General features: G+C 46.8%; 1 long non-coding RNA gene across 1 annotated transcript in view; it reads right to left on the reverse strand.

Annotated features, from left to right (window-relative positions):
* Positions 1–1,740: 1,740 nt before the first annotated feature.
* The window catches only part of LOC149873902 (uncharacterized), a 45,059-nt gene continuing 30,133 nt past the window's right edge, over positions 1,741–16,666 (reverse strand). The window contains exon 4 of the long non-coding RNA XR_016439890.1: positions 1,741–2,074. This is a non-coding gene — a long non-coding RNA (uncharacterized LOC149873902). The remainder of the gene's footprint in view (positions 2,075–16,666) is intronic.

Below are 16,666 nucleotides of genomic sequence, written 5' to 3' on the forward strand. Positions count from 1 at the left end.
TGAAGAGCACCTTTCTGGTTTTTTGCACCAAGGAGTGGAATGATATCAGACTGCTGAGTCCTGGAAATACTGCAGCTATCCCCACCATGCGCACACCATCATTCCCAAGAAAGTCTTAAGGGATTAATTCATCTCTTATCTCTACTAGGAGCAACAGAAGTCTGGAAGCTTGAGAGAGTCCAGAGGAGAGCCACTCATATGATCCAAGGCCTGGAGGGAAGGCTGTATGAGGAAAGGCTGAGGGACTTGGGACTCTTCAGTCTAGAGAAGAGAAGGCTCAGGGGGGACTTGGTGGCAGCCTACAACTTCATAGGAGGGGTACATCAGGACCTGGGAGAACATCTGTTCACCAGAGCTCCCTGAGCAATAACAAGGTCCAATGGCCATAAACTCCAGGAAGGCTGATTTAGACTGGATATAAGAAAAAGGTTTTTTTACGGTGCATGTGTCCAGGGTCTGGAACAAACTCCCCACAGAGGTGGTGCAAGCACCTACTCTGGACTCCTTCAAAAAACAGCTGGATTTATTTCTTGTGGGGATCATTTGATCCAAGCTGACTTCCCACCTATGGCAGGGGGCTGGACCCAATGATCTCATGAGATCCCTTCTAGCCCCTAATGTCTATGAAAGGGACTTCATTCCTTTTTACTATACTATTCCCAAGAAAATAGGCCTCCACCACAGATCAGAACTCTACTGTCTGAACAAGTACACAAGCCAGTTTAATAAGAGGATTTAGTGTCTCTTCCTTCCTCCATGCCCACTTTCATTTTGTGGGACCTGTATCAGCAACCCCCTGAAATGCAAAGTTACGTGGTGCCACATGGCAAGTGCCTGAAATTTGGTGCAAGCATCAGTCATCATCACAGAGAGACAGAGGTGAGAAAGTTGGGATTTCAGATTCAGACTCCCTTGAAAATCTCCCCCCAGGGTTCTTTATAAGATATAAGCGTGGCTGAGTTTGCAGCATATCTAAAATGACAACAGATTTGTATGTCTCTGTACACATGATAGGTTCATCAATTTTAAGGCCAGAAGGGACTGCTGTGCTCATCTAAACTGAGCACCTGAATAGCATGGACCAGAGCATTATATCCGGTGACTCCTGCTGTGACAGGAATTTTTCTTCCTCAGTATGTAAGCAAACCACTACTGAGCCCAATGATTTGTGCTTGAACTGAAGTATTTCTCTGAAAAAGACAGAGAAAATCCACTGTGACTCAAACAGCTGGGTTTTTTTACAGGGATTGAACTTGATCTGTGAAGGCAGTCATCTCAAAGAACCAGATACAAGTAACCTTTCTTTGACACACACTCAGTTAACCTTAGCAGCAGTATACATCAGCAAGCCATGCTCTATATGCATGGATTTGAGAATTGACAATACATTCAAGAAAGATTTCTTGGAACTAAAAATTCAAGCCATAAAGAAGTCCCGTCCATGCCTCATGTCACTTACAGAAGCCATTGATATTATTCCCTTATTCATTTAGTGTGATGTGGACAAGAGATCTCTTGTTTAAATCCTAAGCTGACAAGGTCACATTGAGAGTTGTTACCAAGAAGGGAGTTTTCAGGGGAAATTTATTTTGTGCAGTGAGAGCAAGACACAACTATACTCCCAACCAAATTCATTTGGAAGGGAGGACTGCTATAAACAATACAATTCCCTCTCTTTTCATGTGCACAAAAAGTTGTTCCCAGAACACATGCAGGTGCAAGTGTCTCTCACATGCACACTTTTTTTCTCTCTGAAACAAGGCATTAGATTCATGCCTACGTTGGTTAGTGGGAGACTCTGAATTCCAAAGCCAAGCTCTGCTCTCAGGTGTACCAGCGTAAATCCAGACTGATTCTATTGGTTCAGCAGGATTTTAACCATTACTTCTGAGGTCTGAATTTGGTTTACAGTTTCACTAAGGGACTAGAGCTGGCATTTTCTTATCATTATTTCTGATGATGAAGGTATTGTATGTAATGAGCTGAGTTCATTATGCAGCTTGAGCGCAGAAGGCTATATATCCACTGTGGGGATTTCACTCTCCTGTTTTGCCAAACAATTTGTTTTGTTGTTCTGAAAGAAAAGACATGATAACATAAATACCTTGGAGAACACATATTTTAAACTTAAAAAAGAACCTCCTCCCCTGACGTTGTAATTGCAGGTGGCATAAGGATGATTATTATTATTTCTATAATGGCACCTTATTTGAGCTGGAAGAGATATGGTCCTAAGAGCTGATTGTGACTTAATAAAACATAGTATCTGCCCTGAAGAGTTTAAATGCCAAGTACTTTATTTATTCCCTACATAGCCTAAGTAAATAAAAATATAATTGCTACAAGAGAGTAACTGAAAAATGCCAAGTCAGGCAGGCTCATAAAAAAAAAAGAGATAAAGATACTGCAACAGGAGAATTCAGCTATGAAGGACCAACCACAAGGCTGGTCTTGGTTGGCTTCAGACACAGTAGCTGACCAATTGACTAAAAAACTGTGCATAAAAGGGGAAACAGCTTGAACCCAGGGTTCAGTATCACACAGAGCTCAGCAGAGGCAGATGGTCTACCCTGGGGCTGACCCTGCTGTCAGCAGTTTGGCAGATCCTAGCAGTAGTATGTGCAAGGAACATGGGATATTGAAATGCTCCACAAAGTTTTGCAAGGTTGTTGTTTGAGGGGAGCTGGCTTTTGAATCAGTTGCACTTTGAGAAATAAACCAGCTCATGGTTTAAGTCTCCAGGGTCCTGATTCATTTCTGGTATCTTGGGCAAACTGAGATACAAGGTGTCCACTGATCCAGCACCGAGAGGAGTAAAACCCAGATATTTTAAACCTCTGTGTAGTGATTACTTGTGAAATCCTTCCTGTCTTGCTGCCAAGGAAGCAGTATCTAACTGAGGTTAAAACAGTGCTTCCATTTTCTTGCTTTCCCCTTGCAGACATCAGAGAGTGCAGGATAATGCTGCCTCAGGTCCCTCATGTACATTTTCAGCGGGTGTGCATGAATGTACACATCTTTTTCATGCTAGGAGCTCTAGTAAAATGTTGCTGTCTCCAACCTTCTCTGTGCCTGGGGACAGCTTTTCTGTAAGGGAAGGGCTGTAATGCCGCCACATAATACTTGCAGTGCCAAGTGCGCTTTGCGTTTTTGTTTGTGTGATTCGGTTCAGTTTGTCATGGGCATGAATAGCTGGAGGAGGTGGGTGGACATTCTGATATGCAATTGCTGAGGTTTGCATGTGTAAATGGAGGGCAAGCTCACCAACTTAGAGTGGAGCCAGTGCCACGCAAAGGTCTCAGAGCACTGCTGATTGTTCAAGCCTAAACTCAGGACAAAACAAAGAGATTCCTCTATTTAATACAGCTTGCAGTCACATAATGCTTTTCTTATCCAGACACAAAGTTTTCTCTAAAGACTTGGCTGAGAAATGTAACATTACCCTGTCCTAGTTGGTTAACTCAGTCACAGCAACCTTTCTAATCCCTTTCTGTGGGCTATGGCTGAGAAACCCATTCATGCCAGAAGCAGATTTTGGTGCACAAAGTGGGACAGCTCCAGTGGACAGCAGCAGTAACGGAAGGCCATAAACAAAGTAGGGAGGAATAACCTGGGCCACTCCTAAGGACAGCAGAGAGTTGAAACTACAATCTGACTTAGTGGGCTTGTCTACATGTGCAAATAATCCAGACAAAATTTACTCTTAAGTAAACTACTCAGGAGTAAACTCTCCCGGGCATGCATCTATACATGCAAGGACGCGGGCCAGATTTGCTGCTCCTAGTAGCAGACTGCTCCCATTCCCCACAGCCCTGCTACGAGCCCCTGCAGCAGCCAGGGGGAGCTCTGAGTCATTGCACCCTGCCCCTGGGAGCTGCCTGCTGCCAGGGCAGGATCTGCCACCAACGCCCAGACAGGGACAATGTTCCCCTGCCCTGGCAGTAGGGCGCTCCCAGCCCCCACTCTGCAATTGCAGGGCCCAGGCTGGGAGATCCTTATCTCCCAGCTCCAGCTCCGCTGTTGCAGGGCTGGCATTGGGAGATTCTCCTCTCCCAGTCTGAGCCTTATGTTTGCAAGACCCCATTTGGGAGATTCTTGTCTCCCAGAGCCAGCTCCATGGTCACAGGCCTAGCACTAGGAGATCCTTCTCTCCCAGCACCTGCTCCACTGTCACAGGGCTGGTGCTGGCACTGGGATTCTTCTCCAAGCTGGCAATGGGATTCTTCTCCCAGTAGAGGGGGGGCTGGCAGTTCCCTGCTACTGGGGCAGGAGAACATTGTCCCCACCTGGGGTCCAGTAGCAGAGTCTGCCTGGCAGCAGGCAACTGCTGAGGGCAGGGAGCAATCTCCTGCCTCCTGCTGCCCAGCTGACTGAGAGCACATTTGCTCTGGGTCAGGCATCTACACATGCACTACTGCACAGTAAGTAATCTCGAGTAAGTTTGCTACTTGCATTTTTAGGTAGTAAATTTACTTGCAACTAGAGCCAATTACTGGGCAATAAGCATCTGCACATGTAGATGTAGATGCTTACTGTGCAGTAATTAGCGATCCTGCACAGTAAAACATCTCATGTAGACACACCCAGTGTTCAGTATACCCAGCCAGGCTGCTTTGTTCTGAACCGACTGGGATCTTCTTAAGGCTGACAGCTTCATATTTACTGTAGCTATTTACATGTCATTTTGCAGTAACGGCAAAAACTGTGCTTATAGACTAATTCTACTGTGCATTAGTGTACTACGCATTAAGCATAACAAAAAAAATTGCTTTTGGAACTGTACATTACTGCAGGCTAATGCACTTCTATGTAGTACCTCATATTAGAGGTACTAAACTGAATGTGAAGCAACAAAGGCGCATTAATGAATATGTAGGCACCCACCGTGTACATTTTCTCTGTCCTGTACTGAGCTGCTGGGGAGCATCTGCCAAGATGAAGACCCTGAAGGGCCACAGAAACCAGCTTGCAGGGACCAACTTTGATGACAATCTCCACCCCTTCCAGTTCCAGATCCAGGTTCATGTTTACTTTGAATCTGGACACTTCCTCTTACACCACAACTGTAACAGTGGATGCATGACTTAGGAGCTGAAGCCCAACTGCAGGTGGTTAGAGAGGAGCCTGCCAGCCAAGGAACCCTGTGTCAGATGTCAGGGTTGACTGACTGACTAGCCCTAGGGAGAAGTTAAAAGTCCTCAGGGAAGGGAGAGAGAAGGATGAGCACCCAGCCAGGGTTGCCTCTCTCCTGAGGTCTGAAAAAAGACTGGAGCTTTTGCTTTTGTTTGTTATTTGCCTGCTGCTTATGTTATTGCTTATCTTGTTTCTTGTGGGGACAAGCACACTCCTTGTAAAATACATGGACCGGAATTGACAATTGACTGGCCATTTTAAGCAAACTGGCCCCTGGGGCAGGTTAAAGGAGGGGCAACCCACTACATCAACGTGACTAGGTCTGTGTTCTGCTGGGCCATCAAAGGACCACTGTCCAGTGGGAGATGGCCAGCAAGTACTAAAAGTGTGAGTGCCTTATGGCTATTGGGAAGGGGTTTCAATTTCTGGTTGTAATTATATATTGTTATTAACAAATATTTTCATATCCAGCCCCATGGAGGGCTCTCCAGTGTGACACCATCTTATTTTGTGTTTAATATTTTTTATAATAAAAGTTTAAAATATTGAAATCTGTCTATCTGTCTACCTATCCCCACGGACACCCACCTCTTTCTCTCTGTCTCTTTCTCCGCCTCCTACCATGCACACCAATCTTCCTTTTTCTATCTTCATGCACACCCTGTATTGATCTATTGATCTGTCTATCCCTGCATACACCATCTATCTATCTTTGAGTGAAAGGACTGCTCTGTCCTTGGGGAAGGACAAATCGCCTCCTTTACTAATGCAGCAAAGGGAATCAGTTGGGGAGAGGGAGCAGGAAATACCAAAATTCAGGGTGCTACAATATAGGTAATGTGGGGCAAAGGGTTGGATTAAGTGCACAGGGAAAGGGAAGGGGAATAGAGTAGTGGGGGAAGAGCCATGGGGAATCAGCTGACAGGAAGGGGCAGGGCCTGGCACATATAAACCCCAGGAGTGAGGCTAAAGGGCAGTTCTCTGCTAGCCGCCAAGGGAGAAGGAGCTCTGCTAGAGCAAGCAGAGTAGAGAAGCCTGATGGCACAAGCAGCTTCTGTTCGCGGATACAGGGTGGAGAATTCCCTGGTAGGGATTTGAATGATGGTTAGCCAGACGGCTTAGATTTTATGTTATAGCCCAGGGGCTTGAGTTTTGTGTTTGTAGTTTTATAACACTGTAGGACTGGGTGAGGCTATTAGGGGTTGGAGAAGGCCTCATAGGGGCTCCACAGTAGCATGGGGACCCCGGCACCAGAGAGAGTGTGGCATTTTGGGGTGCACTGGCCCCAGCCCCAGAGCGAGGGGGCAGCGAGAAGCCCCAGAGTGAGGGGGAGCAGCAGAGCACCGGGAAGGCAAGGGACGAGACAGGGCGGTGGAAGCCTGGGGAAGTCAAGGAGAGGGCCAAATTACAGCAAGGTCCAAGTCAAAACCACGTCATTACCATCTGTGAGGCTTGGGCTGCGGTGTAGAGGAGGAAAAGGAGCCACAGATAGCGCCCCCTGGCACCAGGGCAAATAAAATGGGCAGCCTCCTGCTAATTACATCTATTAATTAATCAATTAAGATCAAGGCATGGCAGACGAGTAAGCAGGCGGTTGGCCCATAACAGGAGGGTGGAGTCACCGATAGAAAGACTCTAGCAGAGGTATTCCTGTCACAGTCTCTCACTGGGAAGTACCCTTTGACTTCCCCAAGCCCAAGCTCTCACTCATTGGGATCAGAAGAGGAATGAGAGGAACCTAAGTAAATGTTGGGGCTACTATAACTACAGGGCCCTACCATCATCAGAATCATCTAGTGGCCCAGCAGTTCCAACAGAGAATGGGTTTTCTTTGTTATGACTTGAAGAGGAAGTGCAAGGAGAAAGGGCACGTCACTAACAGAAGTGAGGGGACTGGGGACCTGTGGAGCTTCAGCCAGCGCAGGAAAAATTATTAAAGCTGTGACAAGGATCTGGAACTGGGGACCCTACCAACCAACCAGACAAAATCAGCTGGAAGAGAAGGAAAGATGAGAGGGAAGGTAAATCAGTGTGATTAGAAACTTCAGCAAGTTGGTCAGGAAAATAAGGAGCTTGGGCACACATGCAGACTGGGGTGTGAGATAGAGGCTTGATGGCCTGAAAGCAGCAGTGCCCAGGCACAAGCCAGAGGTAAGTGCTATTGATCTTTGAAGTAATAGCATTTGCATTTAGCCGGGATCCAAGAAACAAAGCTGTGTTCTAGGTCGGGTGTGTTGGGGAGCTCAGCAGGAGGTCAGGGAGAGGTACATCCTTTTGATCAGGTTATGATGAAGGACAGGCGTTGCGTTTTACTAGTATCAAAGAAGGTGGGTAGGGAGGCAGCCAGACCAAGGAGGAGGAAGGGGGCACTCTTAGTCAATTCCTGTTCTTTGGGTGTAAAACACTGGTATGTCCCCATCTCTGCCCTGCAACATCTGAAACTGAGGTGGGAATGTTGACAGACTACGGGTATGTAATGTTTCTAGATTCAATGGGTTTGTTACAATAATGTTTTATGTCTTCATTTCCCTTAAATATCTTAGAAAATAATGAGCTTATGGTACTTTGAAAGAGACTTGTGAGGATCTGCCTAAGTGTTCTGCCAATGGAAACTACTAAACGATGAACCAAATTTCATGTATCAACCTGGGACCAAATGGAGTCAAGCTCCAGCACCTTGGGAGATTCCCTGCTCTTTCTGGTGCCAAAGAAAGAATTCAGAATAACTCAGTGCAAAAAGATGGCTTGAAAAGGAAACCAAGAAAGAGACAAAGGCAGGACAAGAGGAGATTGATAATCTCGCAAGAGCACAGTCAGGTCTGTTTACCTGACTGGGACTCTGCCTCGGAGCTTGTCTAGGTGTTGTGGCCCCAAGGACTCTGCCTGCTATATTGCTGTAGACTAATAAATGCTGGTTTTGTTTCAGAGCCGCTTGCTTCACTGTATGTGGCTTCAGGTGCAATCTGTTCCCTAGAAAAAGTCCTCTGATACTTCTATCATTTGCTCTGTAGGTCCCGCCCATGAAGAGCCCCATGGTCTAGATCTGGCTTGGAAAACAGAGTGAGTTTGACACCTCTACTTTAGAAGGCAGGCTTGATATGCATCTTTATAGACTAACTAAGATATAGAGAGAGAGCAAAAATGTTTGTAAACCCAAGTTCATTTCATCAGATGCTGTGAAAGGCAGCAGAGTATAAGAAAGAGAAAGAAATTAAAGTACAAAAGACAAGGGAGGGGGGAGATAAAGAGATAAGGGGAGGGGGGCAGTGCTATACTGTAGCAAGAACAGTGCCAGCAGTGCACTGGCATAGTGGGGGGAGGCAACAAAAAGTGGCTGCTGTCAGTGCACAATTAGAATTGTGACTGTGGTAGAAAGTGGAAACCATCACTGCCTGTGTGCACCAGGTATTTGGCTGCATCCCTACACTACTGAGCTGTAGGGAACCATTCAACACAACAAGGGGTTGCAAGCTAATGAACTTTTTGTAAGCATGCATGGGATGCCCCAGGCTAAAGAATATTTTGGGGTATCATCACTTAATAAGAGAGGGGCCTTTACCATATTTACTTAAATACAAGAAGACATTTCCCTCATTCAGCTGGGGAAAAACAAGCCTCATCTTGGCTGCAAATATGAGTGCTCTGGCCCTGATGTGGGCCGAGGAGTGGAGCAAGAGCTTCTGGTATTGGGCAGGGGGTGAGGCAGAATTGTACATGGGGATTATGCAGTAGTGCAGGGGTGGGCAAAATGTGGGCCAAATGTGGCCCACCAGGCCACTCTATCCAGCCCACGGGGCCCCTAAAAATTTTAAAAAAATATTTACCTGCCCTGGGCTACCTGTCATGGCCCTCCACACAATATAATTGCCCACCCCTGCAGTAGTGCATGTTGTTGCCCATGGGGGAGAGGACTGCAGCACATACCAGGGGATGGGGCAGCAGCCCCAGTCAGGGAATGGGGAAGCAGTGGGTTACAATATGGAGTAACGATGCATGGGAGGAGATAGGATGGGGTATCCCGTGTGGGTTGAGGATTGAGCAGCAACGGGGGCTTAGGAGTGAGCAACAGCACAGGATGGGGATTGAGCAGCAGCAGAGGTTGGGGACTGGGTAGGGGGGCAGGTGGCAAGGTGCAGGTATGGGGTTGGATAAGTGTCAGGGGAGCCTGGTGCAGAGGTCAGGCTGCCTGCCTTCCCCATGTTTGGAGACAAATTTAGGAGAACCCTCTAGAAATTAGATTCTATAAATGGAAAATTATAACACATTTATAATTTTCCATTTATAGAATCTAATTTCGAGAGGGTTCGCTTAAATGTGGATAGCTACAGTACATTCTCTGTGAGGCATCAGATGGTCAGCTGGAGTGAGAATACTACTACTACCCAGAGCAGAAGATGGGTTGGGCAGCTAGTGGTGTTCACTAACTACTGCCTTGGTCTAAGTAAACTTGAGGAGTATGGAAAGTGACTTTTGGCAAGGTTATTGGAAATTAAATCCTTGTTTACTCAATCATGCAGTTGCAGTTGAAAGGTTGAATCCTCGTGGAATGAGAAACATCCCAGATGGAATGGTGGAAACTGACCAAACAGAGCCTGGAGGTCTCTCCATGTTCTCTCCCAGGACATTGACACACAGCTAACATTTAGCATTGCAAAAGTCATTGGAGAGCTCCCCAAAGCTGACTGCAAGCTAGAGAAGTTGTGGACATGAGGGTGTGAGTATAAGTTAAAGAGGAAGAGGTTCAATATCAAAGAAGAAAGCTGAAATGAGCCAAAATTGCAACAGATTTTAGGGAAAAAAATGGAACATCCCCCTCAGATATATTTTGTAGGATGCCAGGAAAAGAGAATGCAGAGGGATATAGCAGGTTGATGGGATCCTGGTACAGGGTGATTTGCAGGGACCTCTATGACATGTCGAGGATGGTTCATAAATATTGCAGTGAGCAAGCTGTTTCAAGGTCAGACTATTCCTCCCTTCCAGTAGCAGCAGGTTTGGAATAGCACTGCAGGCTTTTCAACTTAGGAAAATGAGAAAGAACTCATTTGTAAAGCCAGACACAAAATGGATGTTTATGTAGCTGACTTGGAAACAAAGTAAATTGTACTGGACTTTAGGGTACTTTCAGTGATGCCTAAACTAACGATACATCAGGGTCCTCTCACATGACTTCTTCTGTGATTTTTTTTTTTTTTTTTTTTTAAAGGAAGATATGGCATACATTAAGAACTAAAGATCTATTATCCTTTGAACTCGGGCTACAAAATGTTGACTTCCATTATAGCCCAGAGACTTAGAATTTAGTATAGAAATTATTACATCCCAGTCAGTCCATTGTAGTTAAATATGGCCCACAGGCAACTGTAGTTTAGAAAATAGCATTTGTATAATTTAGGAAATAATTGAAACTGAGGAAGGGAGAAGTGAATCAAGCACAAACATTTAACAGACTGAACCTACCTTACTTAAGGTAGGTCCTGCCTCAGTTCTGGATTGCGCTTCAGTTCATTGACTGGCAGCAATGTTCATTCCCCATGCAGTAGGCAGCCATCAGTCCTCTGGATTGCAGTGTACATGTAAAATGTCTATTCAGATGCCTGTTGATACCGTTTGTGGCTGACAAGCCCAAATTGAGAGCGACACAGCTTGCTACATTTCACAGATCCATATGTTTTCTGAGTTGGAGTCCAAGTTCACAGCATGCTTTCTTCTTTCTCATTTTGCTTCCATCCTCTGGATCAAAGTCCCTTCACGTTAAGCTGCACACAGTGCCAGATGTTCCCTCCAGATTGGGCAGGATTTTGTGCGCTCCTCCTAGCTTTCTATGTCGATGCTGAATGACTTTATATCATTTTTGTACACATCATGGTACTGCCATAGAGGGTGGCCCTGCTATATAGACCTTTCTTGAATCTCACTATACAAAATACTTCTGGGGATACTGTCTTCTCCCATTCTCCTGATGTGGCCAATCCATTACAAACTTTTCTTCTTGATAGTGGTTTCTAAATGTGTCAGTCCTACATGCTGCAATACCTCTGTGTTTGGTATTCTGTATTCCCACAGACATCTCATGCGGAAGCTATTCAGTCACTTGATACGCCTAGTATATGTAGTCCCTGTTTCTGAACCATAAAGCGGGGAGGACAGCACACAAGTCTCAAAGATTTGTATCTTCACCTTAGCCGATAGTCTGTGGTTATTCCATGCATGTTTCTGTAACAGCCCAAAATTCTTAGTTGCTTTTCTGATTCTGTTAGTTCAGACTGAAGGTCAAGGTTCCTGCTGATCGAAGAAGCCAACTAGCAAGTGTCAACAACACCAAGAGATTTATCGTCCAGAGCAGTGTCAGGTATTGATTTTTTCCCCCCCTTGGTACATGATCACAGTCTTCTCAAGACTAATTGCCATCCCAAAGCTCTTGCATGATACATAAAATCTGCCTAAGAGATTTTGCATGGGAGATTCACTGTGGGCAACCAAGGCCACATCATCCACAAACAGGAAATCTCTCAGAACTGTTTTTTTCACCTTGGTTTTTGCTCTAAACTTTGCAATGTTGAACAAGCCTCCATCTAGTCTGATTCAAAGGTAAATGCCATCATTGCTGCCCCATGCATCTCTGTATTAAAGGGGAAAGGAGGAAAGGAAACACTGGCATATGCTGGGGTAAGGCAAGGTTCTACCACATTGTTTTTCTTTGGACCTTTTATTGTGTGCGGGGCATGGTTGCAGGTATTTCAGATGTGTGGAGACAGGCATCCAGCCCAGGGATGCCTATTCCCCTGTCTGAAGGCACACTGTGCTCCAGCAAGTGGGGAGCACTGACTAAGCTGCAGGATGCCTCAGCACAGGGGCTTTGCAGCATGCAGAGGTGGAAGAGCAGGCAGCCCTAGGCTTTTTCCAGGGTTTGTTGCGGAGTTTTTTTGCTAATGGGAAATGCCCTGGTAGAAAAATTTTACCAAGTTTTAGCAAGTTAGCAGTGCTGCACATGGTTTAATGTGCAATGCGTGCAATTTGTGGTGCCACAAAGAGGTCTGTGGTGCCACAAACTGCACATGCCTACACATCTAGATCCAGCCACCTGTAGCCAGACTTGCAAGTAGTTGGGTGTCTCTACACAAGATGGAAGCTGGGCTTAGCATGGAGCGTATCAGCTGTGTAATAGTGCCCTTCTGCACAAACACAGAGTGACTCCCCCTTCCCCCGCACAGAATAAGAGAAACATGCTGTTATTCAAGAGAGCTGAATTAAGCCAGGAGATGCATTATGCACTCAAGCATTCTCTAGCACATGACTACTGTTCAAAAGTTTGTTGTTTTTTTTTTTAAATTAAATTGGACTTGCACTCCAAAGGCAGGTAATCCCAACATGGATCAAAGGGGGCAGGAGGGCGCAAAAGCCCCCATGGCTCACCAAAAGCATCCAGGAACGTCTCCTAGCTAAAAGGGAGGCGCACACCCAATGGAAGGGAGGCCATCACCAGGGAGGACTATACCTCAGTTGCTGAGGGCTGCAGGGGGGCGGTCAGGAAGGCCAAGGCGGAGATGAAACTGGGACTAGCTTCCCAGATCAAGGACAAGAAGTCCTTTTTTAAATGCATGGGGGCAAAAAGAAGGTACCGAGTAATGTGGGGCACCTGCAAGACACGCTAGAAAATCTGGTCGTCAGACCAGATGACAAAGCTAACCTATTTAACAACATCTTTGTCTCCATTTTCCTGAGCAGGGACCGAATCAGCACCCCCACCAGGACCCCCCTCAGGCCCCAGGGGAGGTGCACCTAGGCCATGGGTCAGGGAGGATCTGGTCAGGAAACTTCTGGAGGGACTGGATGTATTCAAATCAGGTGGTCTGGACAATCTGCACCCCAGAATGCTGAGGGAATTAGCTGAGGTCATTGCGGGACCCCTGGCACGGCTTTATGAGCACTCGTGGTGCTCTGGTGTGGTGTCAGAGGACTGGAAGAGGGCCAACGTGGTTCCCATCTTCAAAAAAGGGAGGAAGGAGGACCCAGGAAACTATAGGCCACTTAGACTTACCTCAATCCTGGGTGAGCTTTTTGAGAGAATTATTCTGGCACTTGTCCACGAGGGGCCAGCAGGGGAGATTATGCTTAGGGGCAACCAACACAGGTTCATTAGAGGCAGGTCCTGTCAGACCAACCTGGTGGCCTTCTATGACCAGGTCACCAAATCCTTAGATGCAGGGGTAGCAGTGGACGTAGTCTTCCTGGACTTTCGGAAGGCTTTTGACACTGTCTCTCACCCCGTTCTCATTAAGAAACTGGGGTACTGTGATGTCGACACCCACACAGTCAATTGGGTCGCCACCTGGCTGGAGGGCCGCACCCAGAGAGTGGTGGTGGATGGGTCATTTTCAACCTGGAGGGATGTGGGCAGTGGGGTCCCCCAGGGCTCGGTCCTCAGGCCCGCACTGTTCAACATCTTCCTCAGTGTCTTGGATGAGGGGGTAAAAAGCACCCTGTTCAAATTTGCTGATGACACTAAGATGTGGGGGGATGTGGGCATGCTAGAAGGGAGGAATAGGCTGCAATCAGGCTTAGGCAGGTTACAGGGGTGGGCGGATGAGAACAGGATGGGATTCAGCACTGACAAGTGCAAGGTGATGCACCTGGGGAGGAAGAACCAGCACCATACCTACAGGCTGGGGAACTCCCTTTTCGTCAGTGCAGAGGCAGAAAAGGATCTTGGAGTCATTGATGCCAAGATGAACATGGGCCGACAGTGTGGGGATGGAGTCAGGAAGGCCGACCGTACCTTGTCATGCATCCACAGATGCACCTCAAGCAGGTGCAAGGAGGTGATCCTCCCCCTCTATGCGGCACTGGTCAGGCCGCAGCTGGAGTACTGCATCCAGTTCTGGGCGCCGCACTTCAAGAGGGATGTGGACAACATGGAGAGGGTCCAGAGGAGAACCACTCGCATGATCCGGGGGCAGCAGGGCAGGCCCTACGAAGAGAGGCTATGGGACCTGAATCTGTTCAGCCTCCAGAAGAGAAGGCTGAGGTGGGGATCTAGTGGCCATTTACAAACTAGTCAGGGGGGATCAGCAGGCATTTTGGGAGTCCCTGTTCCCCCGAGCACTGCCAGGAGTGACTAGAAATAACAGTCACAAGCTGGCAGAGGGTAAATTCAGATTAGACATCAGGAGGCACTACTTCATGTTCAGGGCGGCTAGGATCTGGAACCAACTTCCAAGAGAAGTGGTGCTGGCTCCTACCCTGGGGGTCTTTAAGAGGAAGCTGGATGAACACCTTGCTGGGGTCGTTTGACTCCAGTACTCTTTCCTGCCAAGGCAGGGGATCAGACTTGATGATTTGTTCAGGTCCCTTCCAACCCTACCAACTATGAAACAAGTTCATTTACCACCTGTGGTTGTTATTACAGTATTATGGGAGTTAAAGTCACTGATCACAAGGCTGTACTTCCCTGTGCTACTGTCAGGTAGATTATTCCACTGGAAAATACTAGATAGTGGTTTGTATATAGAAGTTATAATGATGTTCTTAAGGCTAAATGTGATCATTTCAATGTTATTCTTGCTTGTGCTGGTATGCACTTGCTCAATTTACAGGTCAGGTCTAGCAAAAACTGCACTACCATACTGTTTATGTCTTATTTCAGCAATGAGTGTTTTATTTTTTATGTTGGATGAGAGTTATTAGGTCCTTTGTGCATCTCCTGCATGCGCACAATATCATACTCCTGTGATATTACTGCCAGGATACTAGCTTTAGCCTGTGAGTATCCTTCCATGTTAATTGAACGGACTGACAGTGCCGGGTCTAATAAGAGCCTGTGTTCATGACGCTGTTCACTTGTCCCTTGGATAAACACAACTATTGAAATTCAGTTGGTGTTTGGAGTGGTTGATAGATTTGGCCTTCTAGGAGGTAACTTTCCAGGAGTTGCCCAGGACACACCATGGGGAGGTATCTTATCACGCACCCCACTAAGTGTACTTGAGGTGATCTCTTACTTTTACCCTAGGGCATGTGTAGATGAAACAGGGGCCCTAAATTGAAGTGGTGGGTTTTAAAAAACTCTGCTTCAACTTAGGGCTGATTAAACCCCTGTGTCATGCACACACTGCACTGACTTACCTGTCTCTCTGGTGGGGAGGGGAAGGGAGGGGAGGGCAAGCTGCCGGTGGGTGGAGTGGTCCCTGGGCTGTGGAGGGGGCACTGGTACCTCCACAGCGACAGCACCCCCCACCCACCCCTCAGGTGGCACCTGCCTGCAGGCATCCAGCTCAGGTGGTCCCAGGAGGGACCACAGCTGCAGAGGGAAGCACTAGGCCCCCACACAGCTCAGGATGTCAGAAAGGCTGGGAGGAGGTGCGGGGGGAAATCAGGCTCTCCGCTTTTCTTGGGGAAAGCCTGCCTCCCCAGGCTGCTGCCATGCTGCCTGCAGTGCTTCCTGCAGAGCCACAGAGCTGCACAGAGCCAGGTGCTTTCCTCTGTGGCTGTAGAGGCACAAAGGAGTTTTAGTTTGCTGTGCCCCAAGTCATTTAAGGCACATTACACCACTAAATTTCCTACAGTGGCTGGAATTAATATGCAATATGCCACCAAGGCATGCAAACACCAACACCATTAAAGCAGTGCAAAAGCATTTAGCCCACTTTAAAGTGTCATGTACACACACCTTGCATTTCATGTACACACAGCCCTAGTTTTCATTCTGTCCATGTTACTCAAACTTTCCAAAATAGTTTGCATCTTGTGGCCTTCTCTCACCTGAGCATTTCCTTTGCCTGTTCTCCTTTTAGCCAAACTATAGTTCAAGTAGATACAAGTAATGCTATACTAACTTACCATTAAACAGCTTAAGGCTTACTATGGTCTACAGACTTCTAAGTCATGTACCACACATAAGATTGGGCAGTCTCTCTTCCCAGTTAGTGCAGATTTCTCCCATTGGTTGATCCAACACAGAAAGATACAAGGAGGAGAGGGCAGGGGAGTCCATTTAGAACATATCCCAGAAACTACTTCATAGATTAACTGAATGGGCATGTTCCTCATGGGTTGTAGAAAAGTTGCAAGTTCAGTGATCTACAGCAAGGCAGCGTTTGAACAAGAGTCCTGAGTGCATTTAGTTTTCATTTGTTCCCTCTTCAAATTTACCACAATTGGGCAAATAACATTAGTCTCAGCCTGAGCAAGGATGAAAGCTAATTGTGTCCCACCTCAGGAATAGTTCTAGGTGGCTTCATGGCCTGAAGACACTCCCATAAGTCATACTGCCTCTCCTGCTTTATGCTTGCCATGGGAACTGAGCAGTAACTTACTTGTTCTACTATCTAGACTCAGCTACTCTGACCACCGATAGGAGTTGGAGTGGAGTTAATCCTTTGCCCATTCCCCGCCTGTCCCCTCCCTGCCCCCACTTTGAGAGAAGTAAGTAGGTAAGTGTGAACACTCCTATGTGCTTAAATCTAAGGTTTATGTAGATTATGCAAGGGCACACTGAAGAAGATAGGGGCTGCAGATTACAATGGCAAGCCAT

The sequence above is a fragment of the Crocodylus siamensis genome, chromosome 1, assembly GCF_052110815.1.
Source record: "Crocodylus siamensis isolate JL-2025a chromosome 1, ASM5211081v1, whole genome shotgun sequence".
In the NCBI taxonomy this organism is placed as follows: Eukaryota; Metazoa; Chordata; order Crocodylia; family Crocodylidae; genus Crocodylus; species Crocodylus siamensis.